We start from the raw sequence: 26,850 nt of genomic DNA, 5'->3' as shown, positions 1-26,850 counted from the left end.
AGTTCAATGTGTACCAATCTAGGGAGGGTAACTGGTCTGTATTGGCTCACAGTGCAGAGCTCAGGACACTGGACAGATCCCTGATTCATAGCTTCTTAGATTTGGAAGAGATATTAGGGATGACGTTAGTCCAGGCCAGACTCTGATTATAGCACCTTAAGTTGACCATGCCAGTGTATGGTGTGATGGATGAAGGGCTGGGCTTGGAGGTCAGGCCAACCATGTGTTCTAGTCTCACCTTAGACACAACAGTGAGAGGCTAGACAAGTCACTATGTCTCTAAGCATCACTTTACTTATCTGTGAAATGGGAATAGTAATAATAGCACCTACTTCACAGAGTTTTTATGAAGATCAAATGATATATGTAGGTAAGAGGTTAAAAAAAGAGGGCTGAGGAGACCTCAATTCAGACCTTAGTTCACAAACCAATTGTGACCATGGCCAAATTATTTTGTTTCTCTGAGCCTCATGAGGTTCTTTATCCACAAAATGAGAACAATAACAGTAGCACTCCCTACTCCACAGAGTGGTGGCTGAGAAAAAAAAAAGCTTTGTAAACTTTGAAGTTTTATGTAAAAAGTTTTGTGTAAAAGTGTTATGTAAAAGTGAATTGTTGCATTTATTTAATTATCCACTTTTGTCCTTATGTAAGTAGAAATCTAGTGGGTACTCATTCCAAGGTCTTTGAGTCTCTCTGCCCTTAGTAGTTTACATTTTGAACAGAAACAGTAAGGTTACTTTTTCAGGAGACAAGTAAGATTCCTGGGTCTTTACAGACTAGGAAAAGGGTAGGGAGTGAGGTGGTATACTGAATAGAGAACTGAACTTGGAGTCTGGAAGACCCGCATTCAAATCCTGCCTCAGTTACTAGACCTTGGGCAAGTCACTAAATATAAGCCTCAGTTTCCTCATCTGTAAAATAAGGATAATAGCACCTACCTCTCAAGGTTGTTGGGAAATATTTGTAAAGCACTTTGCAAACCTTAAGGTGCTATATAAATGCTTGCTATTGTTACAGATAAAGAAACTGAGGCAAACAGGGTTAATTAATTTGCCCAGAGTCACACAGCTAATAAGTATCTAAGACTAGATATGAACTCAGAAAGATGAGTTCCTGATTCCAGGCCTGCCCTGTATCCACTGTGCCACCTAGCTGCCAGTAAATGCAGTTCAGTGAATACTTTTTGCTTGCTGGGTGCAATATTCTGGCCTTTGAAGCACTTGGGATGCAAAAATAAATCAAAAAAGCTTCTTCCCTTCAAAAGTTTATAAGCCAGCAGGTGGATAAAAAAATTGCACAATTATTTATGTACAAGCAGAGTATTATAGGTCCAAGGGAAGGTCTAAGTAAGATCTTGACAGAATTGGGCAGGGAGCCTTTATAGAACTACAGAATCACAGTATCTCAGAGCTGGAAAGACCATCTAGTCCTATCTGTAGCTAAACAAGAATTCCATGTATCCAAAATGCTCAATGAGTGGTCATCCAGCCTTCACCTGAAGAGCTCCAGTGAGGGGGAACCTGCTCCTTCCCAAGGCAGTCCAACCCACTTTGGGGCAGCCCTAATTGCTAGAAAGTCTTTTGAAATATGGGGGAGGGCTTAGAAAGAGCCCTGAACTTTGAGTCAGGGAACTTAACTTCAAATCCTGACTCCACCAATCCTGGCTTTACCTGTGTGACACTGTATAAAACATTTAACAGTATAGGAGCCAATGGCCAGAAAAGCTAGTGTGATATTGGTCTGCGTTAAGCTTCCAGGAAAAAGGAGGAGATAGTCCCACTTTCCTCTCCCTGATCAGAACACATCTGTAATACTGTGTTCTGTTGTAGGCACTAGATTGTAAGAAAGACATTCATAAGCTGGCCAGTGTAGAGAAGAAGATAGCCAGGGTGGTGAAGGTCTGTGAGTCCATGCCCTGTGGGGATTTGGTGGAAGGAAGAAAGGATGTTTTGCCTGCAGAAGAAAGGTTCAAAGAGTACATGGTAATTATCTCTAAGTCTCTGGAAGCCTATCAGATAGAAGAGGGCTTAGAGTCGTTCTAACTGGTCTCAGATGTCGGAACTAGGACTAAGAGGTAAAAGTTGCAAAGAGGTGAATTGAGACTTCCAACAATTACAGCTGTCCAGCAGTGGAAGGAGCTGCCTAGAAGGTAGTTGCCCATTGTTGGAGGCCTTCAAACAGAAGCCTGATGCACACTTCAAAGGAATATCATGCTGAACCTTTTCTTCAGGTGAGGTCTAGATGTGATGACTTGTTCAGATCTCTTCCAGCTCTGAGATCCTGGAATCCTGGGATTCCTTCCATTGATTGCTCTTGGTCCTGCTCCCTTGGGCCAATCAAAACAAGCCTATTCCCTCTTCTGTCTGATAGCATTTCAAGTACTTGAAAAATCACTATCCTGTTCTATTCCTCTTCTTTTACCCCTCCACCCTGTGCCTGATCACCTCCAGGATAAACATCTACAGTTCTTTCAACCAAAACTCATGTAAAATAGTATCTCAAATAAAATAATATATGCAAAGAACTTCGTAAGCTAAAGACGCTTTGTAAGTGCTATTATTACCACTACTATCATATAACACTATCACTTAGACTCAGTGAGACGATTCAATTTTACAAAATGTATTAAATTCTTCTTGTGTGCACAACAGGGCACTAGGTTCCTGGGGAGAGATAAAGGTTACATAAGATACAGTGCTTGTCCTCAGAGAACTTACAACCTAGTAGGGGAATATGACATATATAGGATAGTGACAACGCAAAATAATGTGCATGAGAAAGATGGAGTGTGTTATGAAAGGTGGGAAAGGGGAAAGGGAAGTTTGTGTTGGGGGATATCAGAAAAGATTTCCCAAAGAAGAAGGCACCAGAGTTTGATTTTAAAAAAAGAGAACAAACAAATGTTGGAAGAGGCCATTCCAGGTATCAGGCAAGATAACATGCAAAAAGCACAATGAAGGGAAAAGGTAGGAAAAGATCAGAAGCTGATAGGTGTTATAGGTGACCTGGAATCTAGGGGGAGGGAGTATGTGAAGGTTGCAGCCAGGTTAAGAAGGGCTTTGAATATCAAATTAAATCATGTGCTCTATTCCTTTGCTGGTGGTAAGACTTCATTCCGACTATCCCAAAACATTAAACTTACCTTTTCCTTCTGAGAATATTTTGCAGCCTCCTTTATTTAAGGGATTTTTAGTATCTCATGGTATTTATGGCAGTAAGTGCTTCCTGAAATGGAATCTGTGCTCCTCTAAGGAAGGTCCAAAGGCTCTGTAGACCTCAGAGGCCATCTGGTCTGGCCCTCTCATTTTACAGATGAAGGAACTGAGGCCTGGAGAGGTTAAATGTTTTGTACAGTGTCACACAGGTAAAGCCAGGATTAGTGGAGTCAGGATTTGAAGTTAAGTTCCCTGACTCAAAGTCCAGTGCTCTTTCTTACCTCCCCGCCCCCCCCAAAAAAAGAAAAAAAAGAGCTTCCCCTTGTACTCACATCTTTAGCAATAGAGAAGAGTTACTCCTCACCATTCGCACAGGATTCCTTCATCTTCAATTCAACAAATATTTAATAATACTAACAATGTACCACCCTGGGAAGGGACAAAAGAAATATAAGGATAGCTTCTGTGCTCTGGGATCTTTCAGTGTGTTATGAAAGATGATGTGGAGAAAAGACAATTATGTGCAACAGAATTCAATTCAGTTTAACAAGCATTTATTAAGTTCCTACTATGCGCCTGGAAATAGGCATATAAAGACAAGAGTGAAATAAGTCCTACCCTCAAGAAATGTCCATTTTGCTGATGGAATACAAGTTTTTTTTTACATTAGAAAAACAAATTCAAAGTAATTTAGGAGAGAGGAGGGAAGAGGTTGGAGAAAAGTATTAACAGTGGGGTGAGGCTGGGGGCAAGGAGAGGACCAGGAAAGGTCTCTTGTAGAAGATGGCACTTGAGCTGAGCTTTGAAGGAAGCTAGAGATTCCCTGAATCAAGGGTGAAGAGGGAGGGCATTCTAGGCATGGGGATAACCTGGGCAGAAGGATAGTAGACAGGCCAGTTTGACTGGCCTGACAAGTATATGAGGAGTAACATAAGATCGATCTGGAAAGATAGGAAGGAGTCAGACTATGAAGGACTTTAAATGTCAATCTGAGTATATGATTGGATGGCAGCAAGGAGTGGTGAGGGCACATCAGGCAGGGAAAAGCCCTAATAGATGAGAATAGATAACAGTTGAGAAGGATGTTGGGTACTTTAAGATCAGCACAGAAAGAGGTCCTTAACCTGGGTTCTATAAACATGTTTTTGTTGTACTGACTTGCCCAGGGTCACACAACTTGTAAGTATTAAGTATCTGAGGCTGTATTTGAACTCAGGTCCTCCTGACCCCCAGGGCTGGTGCTCTATCCACTGCACCACTTACCTGTCCCAAATGTGTTTTTGAAAATACATATTTTTGTTAACTGTATTTCAATATAATTGGTTTCTTTTTATAATCTCATGTATTATATTTTATGTATTTAAAAATATTATTTTGATAAGGGATTCATAGGCTTCAGCAGACTGCCAAAGGAGTCCATGACCCAAAAAATGTTCAGAGACCCTGGCAATAAGGACTAACAAGGGGTTAGTTTGGATGATTAGGCTCCTGGCAAATCACAGAGGGCCTTACATGCCAGGCTAAGAGTTTGGATTTTGAACTCATAGTCAGTGAGGATCCATTGAAGGTTTCTGAACAAGGGAGAGATATGATGAAAGCAGCATTCTAGGAAGGTTAATCTAGCATGATAGATGGGATGGATTGTGGATAGACCAGAGTAGAGATGTTTTTGCAATAATCCAGCCATGTGGATGAGGGATTGGTTGGAAAACTATAATTCCCTTCCTCTTTTTCCATTTACAGAATGGAAAAGAGGGACATGATACACTGATTCCATAATAATAAGTTGTTTCAGTACTCAGTCTGATTCTGAAAGAGATATCTGCATCAGCAGAAAGCCTAATAGCTGACCAAGGGGCCAGTTCTCTCAGCTTAGGGAGAGGGAGAAAGAGGAAAAAGATGCAATTTGCTGCTCTCCAAAGGAGGTGCACCTTGAGGACAGGAGGACTAAAGACGCACCTGTTTGCTCTATTTTAGGAGATATTTCCAAACTTAATTATTTCGGTTATTCTCTTCCCATCTCTTCTTAAGGAAACTTTGAAGCCCAAGTGTTATGCTCAAGGGGACATTTTTTTCTTTTTATAAGGGACATCACTCCATTCATTCCATAAGCATAGAACTCCAGTTGTGCCAGCAGGATGGAGGCAATTTGGTAAATTGGCACTATCTTAGGTCTGGAGAGGTAAAAACAAAAAAAGGATGATCGGTCTCTTCTACCCATTTCATTTCCTACCATTTAGCAGCAAATGCTCGTCTAAATGAATATTGTTGTTGGTGTTTTTGTTGGCAGGGAATCAGCATACACATTAGGAAATGAAAAGAACCCATGTGCAAACACAAATCTTCTACATAGAAGTAGTAAATAGAGGGGAGCGCTGTATAAGAAGATAGATATGGGTCAGATTATGAAGGACATTCCCTACAGCTGACTGAAGCACCAGCAGGGCTGGAGATGAGGGATGCTACAAGGTCTCAGCTCTGTGATTTGATGTAGGACTCCCCCTGCTATGTGGCAATTACCTGTGGTATCAGCTCAGCTTTTAGGGACAGGACTACAACAAAGACGGCTTCACTGCTTCCTAATTTTACACAGGAAAAGTGTGTCAATGATATTTTATAAGTTTTTCTACACTTGCCAAGGGTTCTAGGGCAGTGATTGATGGGGTAACAAAAATGCTGTTTACTGACCCTTCTAGATCTATGTTTTGAGGTCTTTAAATCTTGGAATTGGTTGAGGAGGTGAAAGAGAGAGAAAAGCAGGGGGAAAAGAGTCTGGTTCCCTCCATGGCTAACTTTGTAAAGTTTTTGAGCCTGTTCTCATAGAGATAGGGGCCTGTCTTGTACTTTGACAGATATTCCTGGAGCCCAGGGGTTCACTCCTTCACACAAGTGGCCAGGGAGCTTCATGACAAAAGGAAAAACAAAGTTGCCATTAAGTTTGTTTATGGGCATAATTTCTGATTTAATTCTTAACTCTTCCAAGCTGGTTTCCAGTCCAAAGTATGCTATTGGTGCTATAAAACATTTTTGATGTTGCTATTTAGTCGATTAGTTGTATCTTCATGACCCCATTTGGGATTTTCTTGGCAAAGATATGGAGTGGTTTGCCATTTCCTTCTCCAGTTCATTTTACAGAGGAAGAAATTGAGGCAAACAGGCTGAAGTGACATGCCTACGGTCACACACTTAGTGTCAGCAGCCAGATTTGAACTTAGGTCCTTCTGAGTCTAGGGCCAGTTTGAGAATTCTCAAATGCCACTAAAGTTGCTAACTTTAACAGTAATAAAGAAATTTGGAAGAGTTATGGGTTTGGGAGCAAGACATGAGTTCTTTCTTTGGACATGTTGAATTTGAGATTCTTTTGGAAAAGCCTATTGGAAATCTTCAGTGGAACAGTTCATGATGTGAGGCTCTATTAGAAGAAAGACTCAGGCTGAATATATAGTTTCAGTGGTCATCTGCACAGAGACATAATTGAGCCCATGAGAGTTTATGAGGTCACCAAGTGAGAGAATGTAGAGAAAAGAGAAAAGACTCAAGACAGCTTTGGACCATACCCCCACTTAGTGGGTGTAACATGGATGGTGAATGAGCAAAGGAGACTGAAAGGAAACCATTAGATGGGTAGGAAGAGAGCCAAGGGACAGCAGTCTCACAAAAACCCAGAAAGGAGAGAGAATAAAGGAGGAAAGGGTGGTCATTACTACCAATTGCTTCAGAGAGGTCAAGAAGTACACAGATTGAGAAGTGACCATTAATCTTGGTAATTATGAGAGAGAAGTAAGTTGTTAGAAGAGAGTAAGAAGAAAGTTAGGGAAATTGAGCATAGTTAGCTTTTTACAAGGAGTTTGATTGGCAAAGGGAGGAGAGACATAAAGATGCTAGAATTTAGTGAGTGCTTATTAAGGATGAGAACGTTTGTAGACATCAGGTGAGAGCTAGTAGAAAGGGAGAGAGTTTGTGATAAGTGGAGCCAGTCTGCTGGAGAAGATGGGAGGGGGGTGGGATTGAGGGCTGGCCATGACAAGGAAAAAATTCATTTCTTCATCACAAGAAAGGAAGGGGAAGAGGAAAGATAAGGGGGAATGGATGAGAAAAGAGAAAGGGACAGTTGTACAGAGAAAATAATGACCGAAGGCTAAAGTCAATTAATCCCCATTTTAAAAGTATTTAATTGCATGCGAGGTTTGGAGGAATTCTGCAGAACAGAGAGTGTGAACATACTATAGTGAAAAGAACACTAGACAGGAGACTTGGGTTCTAAGTTCATCTTTATATGACTTTAAGTCTCCCCTCTAGGGGCCTCATTTTCCTGATTTGAAAAACAGTGTTTGGACAAGATGACCTCAAAAGTCACTCCCAGATGTAAATCCTAAAACCCACTTCTTTAAGCCTTGTCCATAGGTCTCTTCAGTTACACACCTCTGCCTCTAACTGGAGAGGTTCATTCCTGTAAGGAGTTTCTAGCCCTTTAGCACACTGGTCACTGGTACTTTAATTAGTTACTGGTAACAACTAGGAGCAGCACAGCTTCCAGGCATAGCACTCTGACAAGCTGTGAGGCTGGTTCTTCCTGAGGAGAAGGTATAATGTTCAGATTTTGATTCAAACCCAATCCCTATGATGTCCTATACTACTGCTGCCTACAGAACTGCAGAATCTTAGAGGTGGAAAGGACCCAAAATAGACCTCGAAAATAATGCCCTCTCCATATTTCCCCTAAGTTCTCCTTGTGGGAAGATCCCTAGTCAAGTCAACAAGTATCTAGAAAGCCCTCACCATGTGCCAGACACTGTGCTATATGCTGGGGATGCAAACAAAGGCAAAAAACAGTTCCTGTCCTGAAGGAATTTATATTTTAATGGGGGAAGACAATATGCAAACAAGACATACAAGATGTATATACATATAAGACATATAGAATAAATTAGAGCTAATCACAGAGGGAAGGAGGGCAGAGCAGGGCTCTTACATAAAGGGAGGTCTTTACCCTCCTAAAGCAGCCTGTTAATTACTCTCTTGGATAGCTCTGACAGCTAGGAACACCAGGCAAAAGTATTGAGGATAAAGAGGCAAATGAAGAAAGGTAATATTTTAATGGGAATTCAAGTCATAGAGGTACATACAAAAAGCTCATCTAACCGTGGAGAACAAAATGTGGAGAATTCGTCGTCTCTTGTCTCTTTCCCACTTGGAGTCAACCTCATGCCATATTTTTTTCCATGTTCATCTGCTTATTTTCTTTGTCCATTTTCCTTCCCTTTCCCTTATGTCTCTTGGTTTTTTCCATCTCCCTATTCTCCTGATTTAAGTTAATTTCCCAAAGTCCAAAACCTCTTGACTAGTCTCTGAGTGGCATTCTGGCAGCTATCACACTCCTGGATTTTTCCCCTGAACTCTCCATAAGGACAAAGTCAAAACCAAGATTTCCAATATACTGTGCCATTAGTAAATAGTTACCCCACACCCACCAATACTGCTATTTGTCCATATTGCATCAGAGGTGAAAGAAATATCCTATACTGAGCTGGAAGCCAAGCGACCCCTCTGGAATAAACCTGATGTTCCAGAATTCAGCTGATGATTTTACATTCTGAAAACAACTGGTGCAAAGCAACAGATCATTTCTATCTGCTCCTCAGGGAAGTTCTATCCATTATCAAGTTGTAGCACCTGGGCAATATTCCCATGCTGCAGAATCCCTTCCAAACTTAAGGAGATCATGGTATTCTGGACCCTTCTACTGTCACAAAATAGGAAATTCTAAACTCCACTATAATATTTTTCTTTCTGCAACTAGAATTTGGTACATTGCAATTTGCCTTTTTGCTGTACCAGGCAGCAGAGACCGGAGTCCATCCCCTCAAACCAAGAAGTGACTAAAAAGGGATCCTCTCCTATCTTCCCAAGAACTGGGGCATGTATAAATTTCTCCAAATAATCTACACTGAGTCCAGGCTGGTTCTCAGTGTGGAAAATCCTAAAGAAGCAGGTTGTTGTTAGGAGTTCAGATCTACTTTTGTAAGTCTATGTATTTCTGTGCATATCTTTGTGTGTGTCTGTTTATATGTTTGTTTACATGTATACTTGGGAGGAAGGGGTTGTCCTGATTTTGTCAGACTCTCCCACATACTCCCAGGACTTCTTTGAACCCTCTTTGGGTGAGAATCTTCCACAATGGGAGCTGGCCTGAGTAGATCCTTCAGACCAGGAGAAGTTGCAGAATTCGTGGACTTTCCGTAGCCCTCAGGGGGAAGAGAGATGATGTCTTTGGAAATACTTCATGTTAAGGAAAGGGGGCTAGGGATTCCTGCTCCTGCTCCTTAGCACATCAGAACAATAAAATACTATCTCAGGGAGCCTCTGTTTTTTCAGGACCAATCTAAGCCTGGAGTGGATTCCTCAGATCAGAAAATGCCTCCTAGATCCAGGTAGATAGATAGATGGATAGATTCATACGTACATACATACACACATACACTTATATATGTGTGTGTGTATGTATATCCAACCTTAGTACCTCTCGAGTTCTAATCAATCAATCAACAAGTATTTATTAAGCACTCATGTCCCACGCCTGGTTCTAGTGCTGGGTAATGGAAGAAACAGTTACCACACCAAAGTTCCTTATTTTCTTGTCAGGAAGATGACAAGCACATATATAAGAATCTATAGGATAAAGTACAACTGGAGGAAGGAGCATCCAGATTTTGAAGGCGAGCCACATCCTTCTTCCACAGAGTAAATCCTGAATTTCCCTCCACCCTGTCTTCTCTGTAAGCAGCCCCTTTTGTGTTTGTTTAGAAATGAGGAAGGTGGATTTACACCTGATGGAGGGTAGTCTGTGACCCCTGTGGAGTAGGTCATATTGTCTCTGGTCTTTGGCCCCCAAGTCCCCAAACCTCAATTCTCTGTCAGAAGGTTGAGTTTGCTTCCACCTACCACCCTTGGTGTTTCTAACTCCTCTGCACTAGCTGCTCCCCAGACTCACCAATCCCTTTGAGTGGGTGACAGCTTAGTACAGGGGAAAGAATGGTGGATTTGTAAGTTTGAAGTCTGAATTCCGGTTTTCTCCATTTATTGCCTACATGACTTTGTGCAGATTACCTAGCTTTTCTGGGCCACAGCTTCCTCTGCTATAAAACGAGGAGACTGGATTTCCCTTTTAGCTCTAATTTCTGTAATTATTACTCCTCAGTGCACCTGCTTAATACATGTGTCTCCACTTTCCCAGTTTAGAACAAACTTTTAAAAGGCAAGGATCATGTCTATTCCGACATACTAAGTACTCTGATCTAAAGGATTCTCCTATTATTTTCCCCATGGAAAGGGCCTGGATCTTTTTTGTCCTGCAGGTGTTCAAGTTAGTGTGGTTGCTATTAGGAGAAGTATGTCCCCAGACTCCTTGCAGGTGCTCTACTACCCACATCCTCTAGTTGCCCAATATAGCATAAATGTTTCCTGAAAAGAAGGTCACTTTTTTTCTCTATTTATTTTTCATTCATTCAAGATCTATTTATTGAGCAGAATATAAGTGCTTCCCAGGAGAATAAAAGCTTATTGAAGGTAGGGATGCTTTTATTTTTCTCTTTATATCCCCAGTGTCTGGTATACCATAGGCATTTAACAAATGCTTGTTGAGTGAATGCTACTCTGCCAGATTTAGTTGGGGGGAGTTTGGGTGAGGAGTTGAGAAGGACACTGAAATTCCAAGCCTAGATGATTGGGATGATGGTGGACTCTTTGATGATTATAGCAAAGTTTCGAAGAGAGAGGGTTTGGGGGAGAAAGTGATGAGTTCCGTTTTGAATATGCTGAGTTTAAGATGTCTGTAGGACATTCAGTTTGAGATGCCCAACAGGGAGGTGGAGATTTGATATTAAAGGTCAGAGAGAGGGTAGGAGTGGATGAATACATCTGAGAATCATCTACATAGGAATGAAAATTGAATCTATGAACACAGATGAGATCACTAAGTGAGAGAGTATAGAGGGAGGAGAGGAAAGGGCTCAGGATAGACAGTTGGGAGACAACTATAGTTAATGGACAGGCCTGTAGAAGCAAGTGAGAGAAGTGAAGGCACCTAGAATCGGTGGCTTTCTCAAGGAGTGTACATAAGAAAGGGAAGAGTGATGCTGGACAGAAGCTAGCGGGGATGGTCAGATCCAGTAAGGGCTTTTTAATGGCGGTGGAGACACAGATGTACATGTATGCAGCAGGGTTGGAGCTAGAAGATATGGAGAAACTCAGTATCAGAGCTATGGTTTCATGTTCCCCATTGAGTCCCATTCCATTCCCACTGTTAAACACAGGGTTTTGCACACAGATAAAGCTCAATAAGTATTTGTTGAATGAATGAACTACTCTATGCATAGGATTATCATAGGTATGAGAGCGATGATCAGATCCCTGCCTTCATGAAGCTTCCATCCTAATTGAGGTCAGACGTGGACAGGCCCATGAAAAGTGAAACAATACTATATGACAAAGTGCCAAATGAGTGAAACAACCTAAAATTTTAGAGGAAGGATATTAGAACTTAGAGTCAGAACCATCTAGTCCAACCTCTTATTTTATAATAAAGAAACTGGGGCTCAGAGAGGGGAGGGGACTTGCCCAAAAGTCACACAAAGAGTCAGTAGCAAAGTGAGGACTTGAGTCCTAGTCCTTTGACTCCAAACCAGAGGTGTGCTGGTAAATGTTTAACAACCAGCATTCAGGGAGTGGGGGTGGGGTGTACACATGAAATACTTTTAAGTTTAATCTGTATTATGAACATTTTCTCCATCGTTTTTCATAAGCCTAGACAATCAAACACTGATTTTGTAGCGTTTACTGATTTCTGATGCTCACACTGATTATTTAACAACCAGCTCTCACAAGCTGGTTAGAACTGTCTTCAGCACACCCCAGCTCTAAACCCAGTGTTTCTTCCATTGCACCTCAGTGTGTGGTTAGAGAAAAGCTTCGTGGGGGAGGGAGGACTTAAACTGAGTAGGAGGAACGTAGAAGGATGGGTAGGATCTGGGTGGCAGCTGAGATAGGAAGAGCCTTCTCCATGGGATGATCTGCATGAATGAGGCAAGAGCAATCTTTTCACTGGTAGGTTAGCAAATGAGCTAACCTGGCTGGAGGCAAAGATTTGCTTGTGGGGGTGGCTGAAGAGGTAGTTGAAAAGACAGAGTAGTGCTGGATTGTAGATAATCTTGAATGTCTGGCTAAGGGGTTTGGACTTTATTGGCTAGGTAGTGGCAGAGCTCTAACTAGCATGAGGTCACCGGGGCTTTGACTTAGGTTTCTAACAAGGGGGATAGCAGTGGGGCAAATCTCTTCCTTAGGACCTATGCAGATATTCTTCCCTAAAGACTGACAGCTTTCATGACAATGCAGGCTGTCAGCTCCAGGGCCCTGTTTCTGTGGTATCCCTATCCTCAGCCTGCCTTTGGGCTGGGGGCGCTATGGGGGATGATGGATCCCTCTCCTGCACCATACTCAGATTGTCCATTGCTACCCTCCCTTCCCTTAATTTGCCCCAGGTGCAACAATTCCTGATAGTGTTGGTGATAGGAGACACTGAAGGTTTGTAAGTTTGTAAAGACAAAGACCCCCAAATAACTTTGCTAGGGCCACCTTCTCTCTCTTGCCTACCAACTTAGTACATTTATTTAAGGCCAAGGTCAAGTCTGATCTCTTCTAAGAGAATTCCTGATGACTGCTTGTCCATGCTCATCTCTTTTTTGAACTTCTCTTGCACTTCCTTTTCTCATACTTCTCCCATATGGAACACTAAGTTACTTAGTTATGTACTGCTATATGCACGTTTTCATTGTTTCATGCCTGAAAATCCTTTTCCCAGTTAGAGAGTAAATTCTTCCAGAACAGGAATTAGTCTTAGACTTAACTGCTATCTTCCACAGGGCAAAGTACACAGTAAGTGCTTAATAAATACTCCTGAAAGAAGAGGCAGCAGCATAGTACAGTGGAAGGGACATTCACTCTGGAGTCAGAGGCCCTAGGTTCAAATACTTACTACTTGTGTGAGCTGGGGCAAGTCCTTTGATCTCCCTTATCCGTAAAATGAGTGGGGTAGAGGGTTGGACAGGATGGCCTCCTCTCCAGCTCTAAAGTTATAAGGTGAGAAAGGTAAGATGAAGGAGTGTGACACAGTGATGAGAGTGGCCTGGAGTCAGTCGAGACCTCAATTTCAAAATCTGTCTCAGATGTTTAATGGATAACAAGTCACTCCATCTCAGAACCCCAGATTCTTCATCTGTAAAACTAAGATAAGACCTGCAAAACCTGTGTCCCTGGGTTGGGGAGGAAATAAAATCAAGTCAAGTCAACAAGGATATATTAAGTACTAACTTAGTGTGTGGCAGGCACCGTGCTAAGTGCTGGGAATGTAAATGTTAGCAGAAACAAAGATGGTTCATGCCCTCCAGGAGCTTAAATTTTTTTTCTAATAGCAATTTTCTCATTTTTGTTGGTATATTTTTAAAAAATTATTTATCTATTTTTAGTTTTCAACATTCACTTCCATAAGATTTTGAGTTTTAAATTTCCTCCCCCTCTCTTTCCTCCCCCTTCCCCAAGATGGCATGCAGTCTGATATAGGCTCTACTTATACATTCATATTAAACTTATTTTTTACTCTAGTCAAGACATAAAGTAGAATTAGAACTAATGGGAGGAACCTCAAGAAAGGAGAAACAAAACAAAACAAAACGAGAGCAAATAGTATGCTTCCATCTGCATCCAGCCTCCATAGTTCTTTCTCTGAATGTGGACAGCATTTTCCATCATGAGTCTTTTGGAGTTGTCTTAGATCCTTGCATTACTGACAAGACCTAAGTCTGTCAAAGTCAATCATCTCATAATGTGGCTATTACTGTGCACAATGTTCTCTTGGATCTGCTTGCTTCTCTCAGCATCAGTTCATATAAGTCTTAAGGAGCTTACATTCTAATAGAGGGAGTCAACTCAGAAAAGGAAGCTTAAAAGGGAGTGTTGGGGGGGGGGGGGGAAGGACGGGATAGAAAGAGATGAAAGTACCTAGGGGGGCATTGTAGAGAAAGTTCTATAGAGGCAGGAGTATAGCCTGGAGGAAAATGAAGAAATAACTGTCCTGAGCCTCCTCTTTAAAGTGGAAGGTCTAGGAGGAACCAGCTGATGAGAATTAAGTGCCTCACAGCAAGTGAGAAAGATGATCTGAGAGCCTACTCTCAGGGAAGTTATAACAGGTAGGCTTATCTTCAGCATACTCTCATCTCCCCTTTCGCCACACTTATGGTGCAGCCTACTCCAACCACCCAATGCCATCCTCTTTTTTTTGCTTTCCTCCATATTTTCCTTTAGCTCACTGTTGCTGAAGAACTGATAGACTATTTCACACTAAAGAGTAAATGATTGGTGTGGGTTTAATATATTGCTCTCCAGCTAGGTCTTGTGAGTTATCATGGGGAATAACTGAGAAGTTAAAGGAATGAAGACCTATTAGTAGAAAATACAAATAGGAAAACAAATTGGATGAACTATTAAGATTCTTGGCACTCTTCAAATCAACTCTCATAGATGGTGACCCACTCTACACTCATAGCCTAAGATGGGGTTGGTTGACAGACAAGATACTGCTCTAAAGGAGAGATTAAACGATTTATTTACCCAATGTCACACAATAGGTCAGTGTCAGAGAAAGGACCCAAGAAACTTTACCAAAGATTTAAGGGAAGAAATAAAATAAGGGGAAGCAAAAAAAAAAAAAAAGTAAAACCATAGAAGCATTCAACTGTGCTTCTACTGAGTATGTTTTCTCCCTTATGGAGTGAACACTGCCTGTGACACTGCCCAATCATGTGACCTTGGGCATATCCTTTAATCTCAATGAACCTTAGTTTCCTCATCTGTAAAATGCAAAGAATAATACTTGAAGATGCCCTTAACTTCACAAGGTTGTTATGAGCCTCAAAAGAATTAACAAATTTTAAAATAACTAAACAGAATTAGAATAAATTAATATCTAGTGAAATAAAATAAGCTTTTTAATCCTAACCTTATCAAGATTGAATTAAGAGAACAAGGGATTGCTAAAATGTGGCCCCTAACAAGGGAAGGGAGGATTGCAGGAGCCAGAGAAAGAAGTATGGAGATACTGAGCAAAGGAAGTAATCTGGGAAGTGCCTTGGTGCTATGGCCTGGAAAGGTTTTCCTAGACTCCGCAAAGGCATTTCATCACAACTGGACTAGCACTCCTTTCTTCTTCTTTCTCCCAAAAGAACTGGATTGTAATAATAATCACACTAACTGCCATTTATATAGCATTTTAGTGTTTACAAAGCACTATATGTGTGTGTGTGTGTGTGTGTGTGTGTGTACACACACACACACACACATGCGTATATATACGCTCTATCTTATTTGAAAACAACCTTGAGAGGTAGGTCTTATTATTATTCCCATTTTCCAGATGAGAAAACTGAAGATGACATAGGTCAAGTGATTTGCCCAGGGTCACACAGCTAAGAAATATCTAAAATAGGATTCAAATTCTAGATCTTTTTGCTTCTATGCTCTAAACAGGTGGAAAGGGAACCTAGGGATCTGCGCTTTCTGAGAGCCAAGGAAAGGCTATCACCTTGGGCTGGTTGCTCGTGAACCTAGCAGAGCCAATGGAGCACCCTTTGAACTCTGACATAACTCTCCTCTGTGTGCAAATAACTAGCCAAGACCAGTGGTGAGGATAGGTGCATGATCTCCCTCCACCAGGTCTGGTGAGTTTCTCTTTGCATAGAAAGGCCTCCCCCAGATGCTATTTTGGGAAAGGGTAGAACTGTGTCAAGGACTTCATAGGAGAGAGGGCATGACATCCAATGGAACATAAAACTGATCACCTTTTGAGCAAACATCATGTCCTCTGACACAATGAGGAGGTTTCCGCTAATAATAGTAACACTTGGCATATACCCATGCCAGGGAACTTCCTGCAGTCATTCATGAAAAAGGCTAAGGGAACTGAGGAGTCTGAAAAAAGAATCTGAAAGAGGCTGAAAAAAGAGAAAATATAATATAAATTTTAGCCAAATAATGATAATTGCCATTAATATAACACATTGAAGTTTGAAAAGTACTTTGCAGCCATTATCTCATTTAAGTCTCTCAAAAATCCTCTGAGATGAAGAATATAGTTATTTTCCCCCCAAAAGGAAGCAACTGAAACACAGAAAGGTTAAAGGACTTTTCCAAGGTCATACAGCTGAATGTCAAACCCACCTAAGTCCTGCTAGGTCCAGCACTCTGGCCACCAGTCCAGGTCACTTCTAATAACATCTTCTTGGTACCTCCTTTCTATATCTTCTTAATCTGACTCCTAAAGATGCGCTAGTGTTATATTCATTTGTTGCATTTTAATTTATTGTTTCTTTGCATTCATATGTAATTCCCTATCTCTTTGTATAGTTCTCATCTCCCCCCTCGTGTTAGTTTTCCACTACATGAATATCCTACAGTCAATCAGTAAACGTTTATTAAGTGCCTACTACATGCCAGGCACCATGCTAAGCAGTGGAGATACAAAGAACGGTAAAAGACAGCCCTGACTCTCAAGGAGCTCACAATCTAATGGGAGAGATCACAAGCAAGCCAATGTATACAGAGTGTAGACGGGATAGATAGGAAATAACAGAGGGGTGGAGAAAGCTTCCTGTAGAAGATGGAATTTTAACTGAGACTTAGTGGAGGCCAGAGTAGCCAAAGATGAGGTGGGAGAGCATTCTAGCGATGGAGGACAGCCAGAGAAAATACCCAGAGCTGAAAGATGGAGTAGCTTATTTGAAGAACAGTATGGAGGCTATTATCACTGGTCTGGAGAGTAGGTGGTGGGGAATAAGGTATGAGAAGACTGGAAAAGCAGGAGAAGGCTAGGTAGGTTATCAAGGACTTTGAATGCCAAACAGGTTTTATGTTTGATCCTGGAGTGACCCAGTAGATAGGGAATCAGGCCTGGAGTCAGGAAGACCTGCATTCAAATCCAACCTCATATGCTAGCTGTGTGACCCTGGACAAGTCACTTAACCCTGTTTGCCTCAGTTTCCTCATCTGTGAAATGAGCTGGAGAAGGAAATGGCAAACCACTCCAGGATCTCTGCCAGGAAAACCCCAAATGGGATCATGACGAGTGGGACACAACTGAAATGATACAACAAATTACAACAGTCATAAGAAGCCACTGGAATTTGAGTAGGAGGTGACATGGTCAGGCCTACACTTTAGGACAAGCACTTTGGTGACTGAATAGAGGATGAATTAGAGTGGGGAGAAACTTGAGGCAAGCAGACCTACTACAATTCATTAAGCAGCTTCCCAATACTTAAACACACAGGTTATCAGTATTTAATTATTTCAAAGGAAGCGTCAATGAATGATTTTGTTCAGATAAGCCTTCTCTTAGCTCTCCTCCCCTGCCATGCTCCATTCAATAAAATTTAGGATATAGTCCAAATAGTGACCTCTGGGTCAAAGAGTATGGTAGACTAACCTTATGTCTCTTGAATTTCAAGAGTTCCCTGTAGATTTGTTATACTTGAATCTGATTTAGAAGTTCAGGTCTTTGTAGTCCTTAGTCATATTTTTCCAGTCTCTGGAGTCCTGATTTGTTTCATCTGTCATAGTATATCAGTCCTGTCTCATTCCTCTTTGGAGCAAGAAACAAGGTTGTGGGGTTTTGCACTTTGCTATGTAAAAGGAGGCCAAAGGGGGGATCCGGCTTCATAAACCCCGCTGTGACCAAGAGTGGAATAAGGTGACTCCTGTCTCCCCTCCCTCCTCTGCGGACTTCCTCATCGGCTCCAAGTCAAACAAATCTGGATATCAACAGGTGGAGGGCACAAATCTCAATGCCGTGGCCCTGGTTGCCCTGGCCTCATGATGATGAGGTAGCCACACCCCCTGCCTCCTCACATGGGGCAGAGTATTTCAGCGGCTTGTGCCCCTCCTTACTTCCAGTGGAGCCACTTCCCATCACTGGCCAGAAACTATTGGCTGGTTGCTGCCCTTAATCTTTCAGCAGGCAGGACTTAGAAACAGGCTTGTTCTTCTCTGTTGGGGATAGTGAAGCTTCAGAAATAAATAGGGACAAGACTCTCTCACCAGCAGATCCCCAAAACCCTTGAGAGAAGAGTTGTCACAATGAAATGGAATCAGTCAATCTTGGATCTGGTAAGGACTTTCCCAAGAATAAGCCTTTCTCTGCTCCCTTCAGACATGTCCCAAGAGTGTGGAGAACATCCACCAGGTCCCTGAACAACTAACAGGGCTGGAACTAAGCTAGAATTCATAGGATGGCAGTCTGGGAGCCTTTCTTTGTGTAGTCATAGGGACATTCCTAGTGATCATGGGTGAGGGGGAGCTCATATCTTCAGCCTCAAAAGGTTAAAAACCCTGGGGATTGATGTCCTGGGATGTACTTGGAGCAGAAGCTGTTTGGAGGGTTGGCCAGAAACCCTTGCTGAGGGTCACATTTATCTCCAGGCAAGCCCCAGGCCCAGGATACAAGGTACTGGTGCCACTTGGCAGAGGAAATCTGGGAGTCTGGAGCTCTGAGCACCCATTCTTAACCTGTAGCTTTTCTCCAGGGAACACCTCTTTGTTCTTGACTCTCTTGAAATGTGCGATCAGCATTTCTCTAGAGAGCACCTCCAAGAAGGGGACCAAAAATGAAAGAATCAATGAATGAATAAAGCGTTTATTAAGGGCTTACTATGTGCAAAGCACTATGTTAAGAACTGGGGAATATAAATAGAAGAGTATGACAGTCCCTGCTCTCAAGGAGATCACATTGTAATGAGGTAAGTTTCAGCTACAAATCATATGGAAATGTCTTCAGGGTGCAGCTGCAAAGTAGATCTTAATTCCTCTTCTTTAATGGCATTTTCAATGACCAAATCATAACCATTTTTGATATTGAACCATTTGGCAATGCCAACCATTTGGTGGCCGGACTTTCTTTTCTGGGTCTTCAATAGGTGTGGCTGTAGCACTGCCATCTGCCACAAGATTTGTTTCCCAGGATGATGACTGCAGACACTGGCTATCTTGAAGACATTGCTGTCCCAAAGGCCCTGGGGTTCAGTGTCCTGGCCTGTCTTCAGCAGGGTCTGAGAGGTCAAGATGGTGATGATGACCCAAGTTGCCTGGCACATGTCTCTTAGGGTGCCCCATGGCACTTGGTTGACAGTTGGTGGGGATAGCTGTCTCCCTCTCCATAGGATCCATTTTCTCAGATAATGGCCTTGAGGGCTGCGCTGGAAGTAGGAAATGCGTTCTGAAGTGTGCTGCCACTTCCAGGCCTCTTGTGCTTATTTGTTTATTGGTAGCTGCTGGTTGGCAGTTGTTGCTGGTAATGGTAAGGGAGGTAGGTCCCTTCTCCACAGTTTTTCCCCTCAATGAGTGCTGTAGGGTCTGGGATGGAAACAGTTTCAGTAGTTTTGGGGATGCCTCTATTCCCAAGGTTCTTAGATTCAGAGTTCTGGGCTGTCCCCATCAGGGTCTAAGGAAAGATGGTGGTCAAGGTGATGGTGGTAGTTTGATTTGCCTGGCACAGGCTGTATCCTATCTCCTTCTGTGCCCTTCTCTGCCAGGAAGGAAGTTGTCTTCTGAGAGAGTCAGTCCTACAAATTCCCTTCTATAGAAACCCAGAGAAGTGAAGAATGGGAGGAGGGAGAGAAAAGGAGGAAAGGGCATGTTAGTAGGGGCACAAGTATCTGAAGGACTGTCACATGCAAGAGGGATTAGATTTGTTCAGCCTGGGCCCAGACAAAACTAGGAGCAATTAGTAAAAGTTCCAGAGGGGCAAGTTTAGACTGTGTTGCAAAGCAAAGCTTCCTAACAAATAGAAGTCTCCCTAAGTGGAATGGGCTGTCTCCAGGGTTAGTGTCTTCTCCATCACTGGAGATCTTCAAGTCGAGGCTGAATAACCACCCCAAAGTAAGAGATACTTCTCATTTTTTATATACAAGTCAGGCTGGGTGTCTGCTGAGGCACCTTTCACAACTAAATTCTTCAATTCAGAGGCAATAAAGGACATGGGGAGAGTACTGGATTTGGAGTCAAGTCCTGGATTCAAGTCTCACTTCGGCAACTTAAGTGCATGTATGATCTTGGGCTGAACATTGTCACTCTCTGGACCCCGAGTCCTTATTTTTAAAATGAGTCACAAGGTCCCTTACAGTTCTAAATCTATAATCTTGTGATCCTATGTTCCTGTAATTTGGTGAAGGCCAAGGCCTATGCCAGGGTTTTTTAAAATGCCAGCTAAAATCCTGCCTTCTGCAAGACTTTCCCAGTTCCCCTTAATGCCAGTGGTTTCCTTCTGCTGTTTCATTTCCTTCAGATTATCCTGTACATATCTTGTTTATTATATGCAATTATTTACGTTTTCTCTTCGAGGACAAGAGCTGTTCTTGCCTTTCTCTCTATTCCCAGCACCTAGCACAGTACCTGGCTCATTTGCTGCTGTTCTTCAGTAGTTTTCAATCATGTCTCACTCTTCATTTGGGGTTTTCTTGGCAAAGATACTGAAGTAGTGTGCCATTTCCTTCTCCAGCTTATTTTACAGATGAGGAAACTGAGTCAAAAAGAGTTAGATGACTTGCCCAGGGTCACACAGCTAATAAGTATCTGAGGTCAGATTTGAACTCAGTCTTCTTGACTCCAGGCCAGTTACTCTGTCTACTGCACCACCTAGCTGCCCAACCTGGCACATAGTAAATACTTAATAAATGCTTGTTGATTTGTCCTGACTTGGAGTGAGTCTGGGGTAGCTCATTTAGAACAAACAGACTAGTGGACCCACTCTCAGAAAGCTATTGCTTCTTCTTCAGCCTGTGCAGAAACTCCCTGAGAAAGAATATATTTATCCTGAAATGGGGCTGCCTCCCACATACGTGAGGAGTCCCAGCTGTGGCATCTGACAGAAAAAGCCAGAAAGTGGACACTCCATTCTGACACAGCCACCTCACCCTAGGCAGTCAGTCCTGAGCAGACTCCCCCCTCCAGCTCTGACAGGGGTATTCCTGGTAGTTAACAGTGGTGACTCATGACCTAGGCCTGAAACATCTTGGTCAGCATTTGGACAGGGCACCCTGCTCCCGGCCCTGGCCCTGGCCCAGGCCCTCCCTTATAGTTTCCTGTGTGGGCAGGCTGCTGCCGACTGTTTAACATCTGGTAGAAGGGTCAGACAGGCAGACCTGGGGATTCCCCTTGGTGGTGGAGGGTAATACACCTCTCTCCCAATTGCCTTTGACTTGGACTAACTGCTACAAACAAGGACAGAGAGTGACTCCAGAGAGAGGAACTGGAGATGGTAGATAGGTAGGGGTGTCTAACTAAATTAGGCCCTTGATGGGTTTATACAGAATCGGTACCAGAAGGACACCCAGACTTCTATTTGCTTTCATGCATGAGAGAGCAGCGAAGAGAAGAGAAGCCTAGCACAGGTCAGCTAACAAGGACAGGAGCAACTATTCACTGTTCAACAAAGTACCTACTATGTGTTGGGCACATACTGGGGGTCTAGGTGCAAAGAATGAAACAATCCCACTCTCATGAACCTTACACAAGTGCATATAGAAATACAAAGTGAATAAACACCAATGTAGTCATTTGGGAGTGAAGGGGAGAATCAGAAAAGGCTTGAATGTTGAAGGGGTATACTTGAGCTTTAGCATTTATTTGGCTGCTATTCTACTTTCAGACAGTCCTATCCAGAGCTGGGAGGAACTTGCAAAGAAAGTCATCTTGTCCTCATTTTATAAAGGGGAATCTGAAGTCCACTGAGATCAAGACCTCACCTGAGGTCACACAGATAGTAAGTGGGCAGAATCAGGATTTGAACCCAAATCCAGCAACCTTTTCCCCTAGACCATGCTGCCTTCCTTCAACTGCATGAATCTGAGATGAATGACAGGCTTCAGAGGACGGGGGTTGGAATCTTCAGTCCTCTGCTTCCTCTCTGTGTGACCTTGTGCAAGTCACTTCAGCTCCTTGAGCCTCAATTTGCTGGTGGTTGAATTAGACAAGCCGTTCTCAAGCTTTTTGGTTTCAGGACCCTTATGCACTCTTAAAAATTATTGAGGATCTCCCCTACCTTCCATGAACTTTTGTTTACATGGGTTATATCTATTGATATTTACTGTATAGGAAATAAAACACCCTAGTGTTGTTATGAAAATAGTTTTGACCTTGTAAGCCCCCTGAAAGGGCCACAGGATGCCCACAGGACCTGAGACCACACTTTGAGAACCACTACGTTAGATAATCTCTAAGGTACTTTCAGCTGGAGGCATTTGGGTATTCTGGGCAAACTTCATAAACAAATATGAAACTTTTCCATGCAGCATGAAATAAACTTTGTAATTCATGATATGAAAATACAAGAAGAAATTAAGACAAGTTTGACTGAATGAGAGAGAAGTTGTTACTACAGGGACATCTAGCTTCTGGGTGAACACGTGTTAAAATTCAGTGCCCTGAGGCATTGCCCAAATTGCCTTGCTCTGGTTAAGACTAATTTCAGATCTAAATTCTCTAATCCTATGACCACTTTTTGAGTTTCTGAAGTCAACTTTACCCCACTGTCCCTAGGAATAAAAGGAATTGCTCATTATTAAGCGATCAAGAAACATTTATTAAAGGCCTACTATGTGTCAGACCCTGTGCTAAGTGCAGAGGATTTAAAAAGAGACAGAAGACAGTCCCTGCCCACAAGGAGCCTGTGGACAACATGTGAACAAATATGTACAAACAAGCTATACACAGGATAACAGAGAAAAGATGAGATTTTAGTCAGGACTTAGGGGAAGCGAGGGAAATCAGTCTCAAGGACTTCATTTGCTATTAGGCCAGAGTCCTTGAGGAAAGTGTCCTACATGTGCCTTCTTCCCTGTCCAGTCAGCCCAAAGGGGTACAGACAGCAGAAGATCCCAGGTCCCAGTGCTTTAGAGGGTCCGACTGCTTCAATGTCAGTGACTGGGCAGTAATTTGGGGAGGGGCTAGGAAAGAAAATTTCCACCAGATGGTGCTAAAAAAAATGACATGCCACTCAGCTCTAAACAACTAGGAGGAGGAAAACCTGTCCCCAGTGATCTGCTCCTCTCTTCTTCATCTCTCATCCCTCAGGCTATGGGCTTCTTTTTTGTGATTTATCCTTCAAGAGGGCCCTGGATGTTTATTTTAAGCTGTTTCCCTCCCCTGCCCCCATTCTGTGCTTGTCATTTCATTCACCAACGAATTCCTGTTGTAGAAACTCCCCCCACCAATGCAGCTAGGCACATCAGCATAACCAATGGTCTCATAAATCTTTCTGGGGCTCTCTGAGGCTGTGACTTACCCAGGGTCAAACAGTCCATATGGGTCAAAGGTAAGACTTGAGCCCAGGTCTTCTCAATCCCAAGGCCAGGCTTCTATTGAACATGCCAGCTTGCCTCTAAATCTATTTTTACCTGAATAGAAATATATTGGGGAGGGGGAAAAGTGCGATTTTTTTTTTTAAGCCCCGGTCCAGAACACCCTGAGATGTCTCTGAAAATGACTCTAGAAACCACCAAAGGGTGTTAAACCAATCTAGATTACTGGAAGATCTTTAGGAATCAGGTTAGAGGGTGGTTTAGCAGGGGTGGGGAATTTGCCGCCTCAAGGCCACAGTCAAAGAGCTGCACTTGAAGACCTAGAGGGCTACATGTGGCCTGGAGGCTGTAGGTTCCTCACCCCTGATGTAAACATAGGTGCCATTGCCTGATGCTGGGAAGAAGGATTCAATTGGGAATTAGAGAACTTGGGTTCAAATTCCTTTTCTGATGGTTACTATGTAAATGATCTTCAGCAAGTCCTTATCTGTAAAACAACGGGGAGACCAAGTGGCTTCTAAAGGTCTCCCATCCTATAACATTGACTTGAAAAACTTCTGGAAAGCAGACTTCCCTAGAGTGGTGCCTTGGGAGCATTTCTCACGGCTCTTCCTGGAAATGCTTGTGGAACCTTGCTATCTGCCCCATCTTCTCTTCTCTCTAGTAACTCCAAATGAACCACACCTATGATTTGGGATCATAAAATCCAGAGCTAGAAGAGACTTCAAAACCGTTTGCTCCAAAGTCCTCTTTTTGCAGAAGAGAAAGGCCCATGAAAGTGAAATGGCTTACCTATGGTTATACAGAAAACAAATAAGAGGGCCAAGATTTGACTGATTTCAAATTCTCTAATGCCAAGCTTAGTGTTCTTTCTACAATGCCATACACAAAGTCACAGCCCCATGGTAATCATGAGAGACTTGAGGGGATCCATGTTGGCCTCTCATGGATCTGACTTTCTTATAATTGTCTGGGCTCTTGAGAATCTAGCGGGCTGTCCTCATCCAGTAAAAATAATAGTAATAATTGGCATTTTTAGAGTGCTTTAAAGTTTCCAAACCTATGTTAATATAGATAATAATCTCATTTCAGGGCAGCTAGGTGGCACAGTGGTTAGAATGCTGGACTCAGACTCAGGAAGATGCATCTTTCTGAGTTCAAATCTGGTCTCAGATACTTAGTAACTGTGTGACCCTGGGCAAGTCACTGTTTGCCTCAGTTTCTTCATCTGTAAAGGATGCAGAAGGAAATGACAAACCTGTCCATTTGTGCCAAGAAAACCCTCCATGGGATCACAAAGAGTCAGACGTGGAACCACAACAATAATAATCTCATTTGAGCCTCTCATCAACCCTTTGAAGCAAGTGCTGTTATTATCCCTATTTTCTGATGGAGGAAGGAAGGAAACAAGCACCAACTTCATTGTGCTAAATGTTTTACAAATATCTCACTCAATCCTCACAACATTGGGAGGTAGGTGCTATTATGATGCCCATTTTACAGGTGAGGAAACTGAGGTCACAAAATAAGTATCTGAGACTGGATTTGAACTCGGGTCTTCCTGATTCCAGGCCCAGGACCCTCTCCACTGCTCTTAGAGATGGTATACAACTTCCTTACACTCATGAATTCAGGTCTTACCTGACTCCAGGTCAAGTGAGATACTCATTCCATTACACAATGCTCCCTCTCTGGTAAGGACACAAGGCCTGCATTTGAGTCCGGGTTCCATCAGTTATTGGCTACGTGACTTTTAGCCTCTTCGTCCCTCTGAGTCTCAGTTTCCTCTGCTGTAAAATTAGAATAATAGTACTTGCACTACCTATCATATAAAGTTGTGGTAAAGCCTTTCCTGATTAGCCTCCTTCCAGGAAAATGCCCTCTCCTCAAAAATCACCTTACATTGCTTTTGTATAAACAGATCTGTGTCCTTGAAGGTTGGAATTTTTTTGTTTGGTTTGTTTTGTCTCTGCATGCCCAGCTTTTAAGGAAGGTCTACCATAAAGAGGGGTAGCTATGTGGTGCAGTGGATGGAGCACCGAGCCTAGAGTCAGGAAGACTCATCTTTGGGCCTCAGACATTTACTTACCAGCTATGTGACCCAACTCACTTAACCCTGTTTGCCTCAGTTGCCTCCTCTGTAAAATGAGCTGGAGAAGGAAATGGCAAACCACTCCAGCATCTTTGCCAAGAAAACCCCAAATGGGGTCCCAAAGAGTTGGACATGACTGAAACAACTGAACAACAATATCACATAGAAGGAGCATAATAAATGCTTGTGGATTGAAAAGAGAAAAGATATACTAATAAAGACAGCATAGCACAGTGCAAAGGGCACTGGATTTGAAGTAAAAAAACCCAGGTTCTAATCCCGACTCTGCTATGTAATAAGCTGTGTGACCTTGGGTAAGTCACTTAACCAGTGACCAGTAACCAGTGAGGGAGTTGGACTAGATGATCCCTGGGCTCCTAACAGCTCCCATTTCTATAGCATTTTAAGGTTTATAAAGTGCTTATACAAGTATCACCAACCCCGTTATTTTTATTGTCTTTCAGTCGTTGTTCAGAGATGCTGACTAAGGTTCAGACTTACCCCTGATTCAATAAGTGACTTTCATGCTAGAAAATTTCAGAGCCTAGATTTGGGTTTCCTACAGAACTTTTTAACCATAAAATACATGGGATAGCGGAAGGAGAATTGGCTCTGGAGTCTGAGGACTTGGATTCAAACTGTGAGTCTGATGCTCACATGTATCATCTTGAGCAAGGTAGCGTGACCCTTCCCCAGGCCTGAAAAAATGAGAGAGCCAGAGTAGATGCCCTTTGAAATACTTTCTGTCTCTAGATCTAAGAACCTATGCATGATAAATAAATATCAGAGATGTTTCTGCTACAGCTGATATTGATGCTTGGTTGATAGTAAAATTGGGGGGGGAGGGAAGAAGACAGCTATGGAGGGGGGTGCTTTCTTATCTCAGCAGGCTTCTTTTGCTTCCACTTCTCAAGCCAGCTATGCCACAATGAAGTAAATAGGGAACATGGCCCCAGGGCCAGTGTGAACTGCTTCAGGGAAGGAGCTCCCAGGGTACAAATAATAGTTCTACTGGTTGGGTTTCATCCTTCTAAGCCCTGTTATAGGTCATGATTGTCTCATGAGAACTCTGGAAAGATGGGCTAAGGCGAGGAGGGGGTCTTCTTAAGAGCACCTGTTATCTCTTTGGGGCTGTCTGGATCTCAGGCCAGGAGGTGACTGAGTTTCGCTGCTGTTTGTTTATTTAGGCACGGGCCGCCCAATG

At 42.6% G+C, this 26,850-nt stretch overlaps 1 protein-coding gene across 1 annotated transcript in view; it reads left to right on the top strand.

Annotated features, from left to right (window-relative positions):
- The window catches only part of GCK (glucokinase), an 84,591-nt gene that overhangs the window by 39,085 nt on the left and 18,656 nt on the right, over window positions 1-26,850 (top strand). The gene's annotated exons all lie outside the window — the stretch shown is intronic.

Source organism: Notamacropus eugenii, chromosome 1 (assembly GCF_028372415.1).
Source record: "Notamacropus eugenii isolate mMacEug1 chromosome 1, mMacEug1.pri_v2, whole genome shotgun sequence".
Classification (NCBI taxonomy): domain Eukaryota; kingdom Metazoa; phylum Chordata; class Mammalia; order Diprotodontia; family Macropodidae; genus Notamacropus; species Notamacropus eugenii.
Note: the sequence above shows the minus strand (reverse complement) of the source record. Positions and strands in the feature narration are given on the sequence as shown.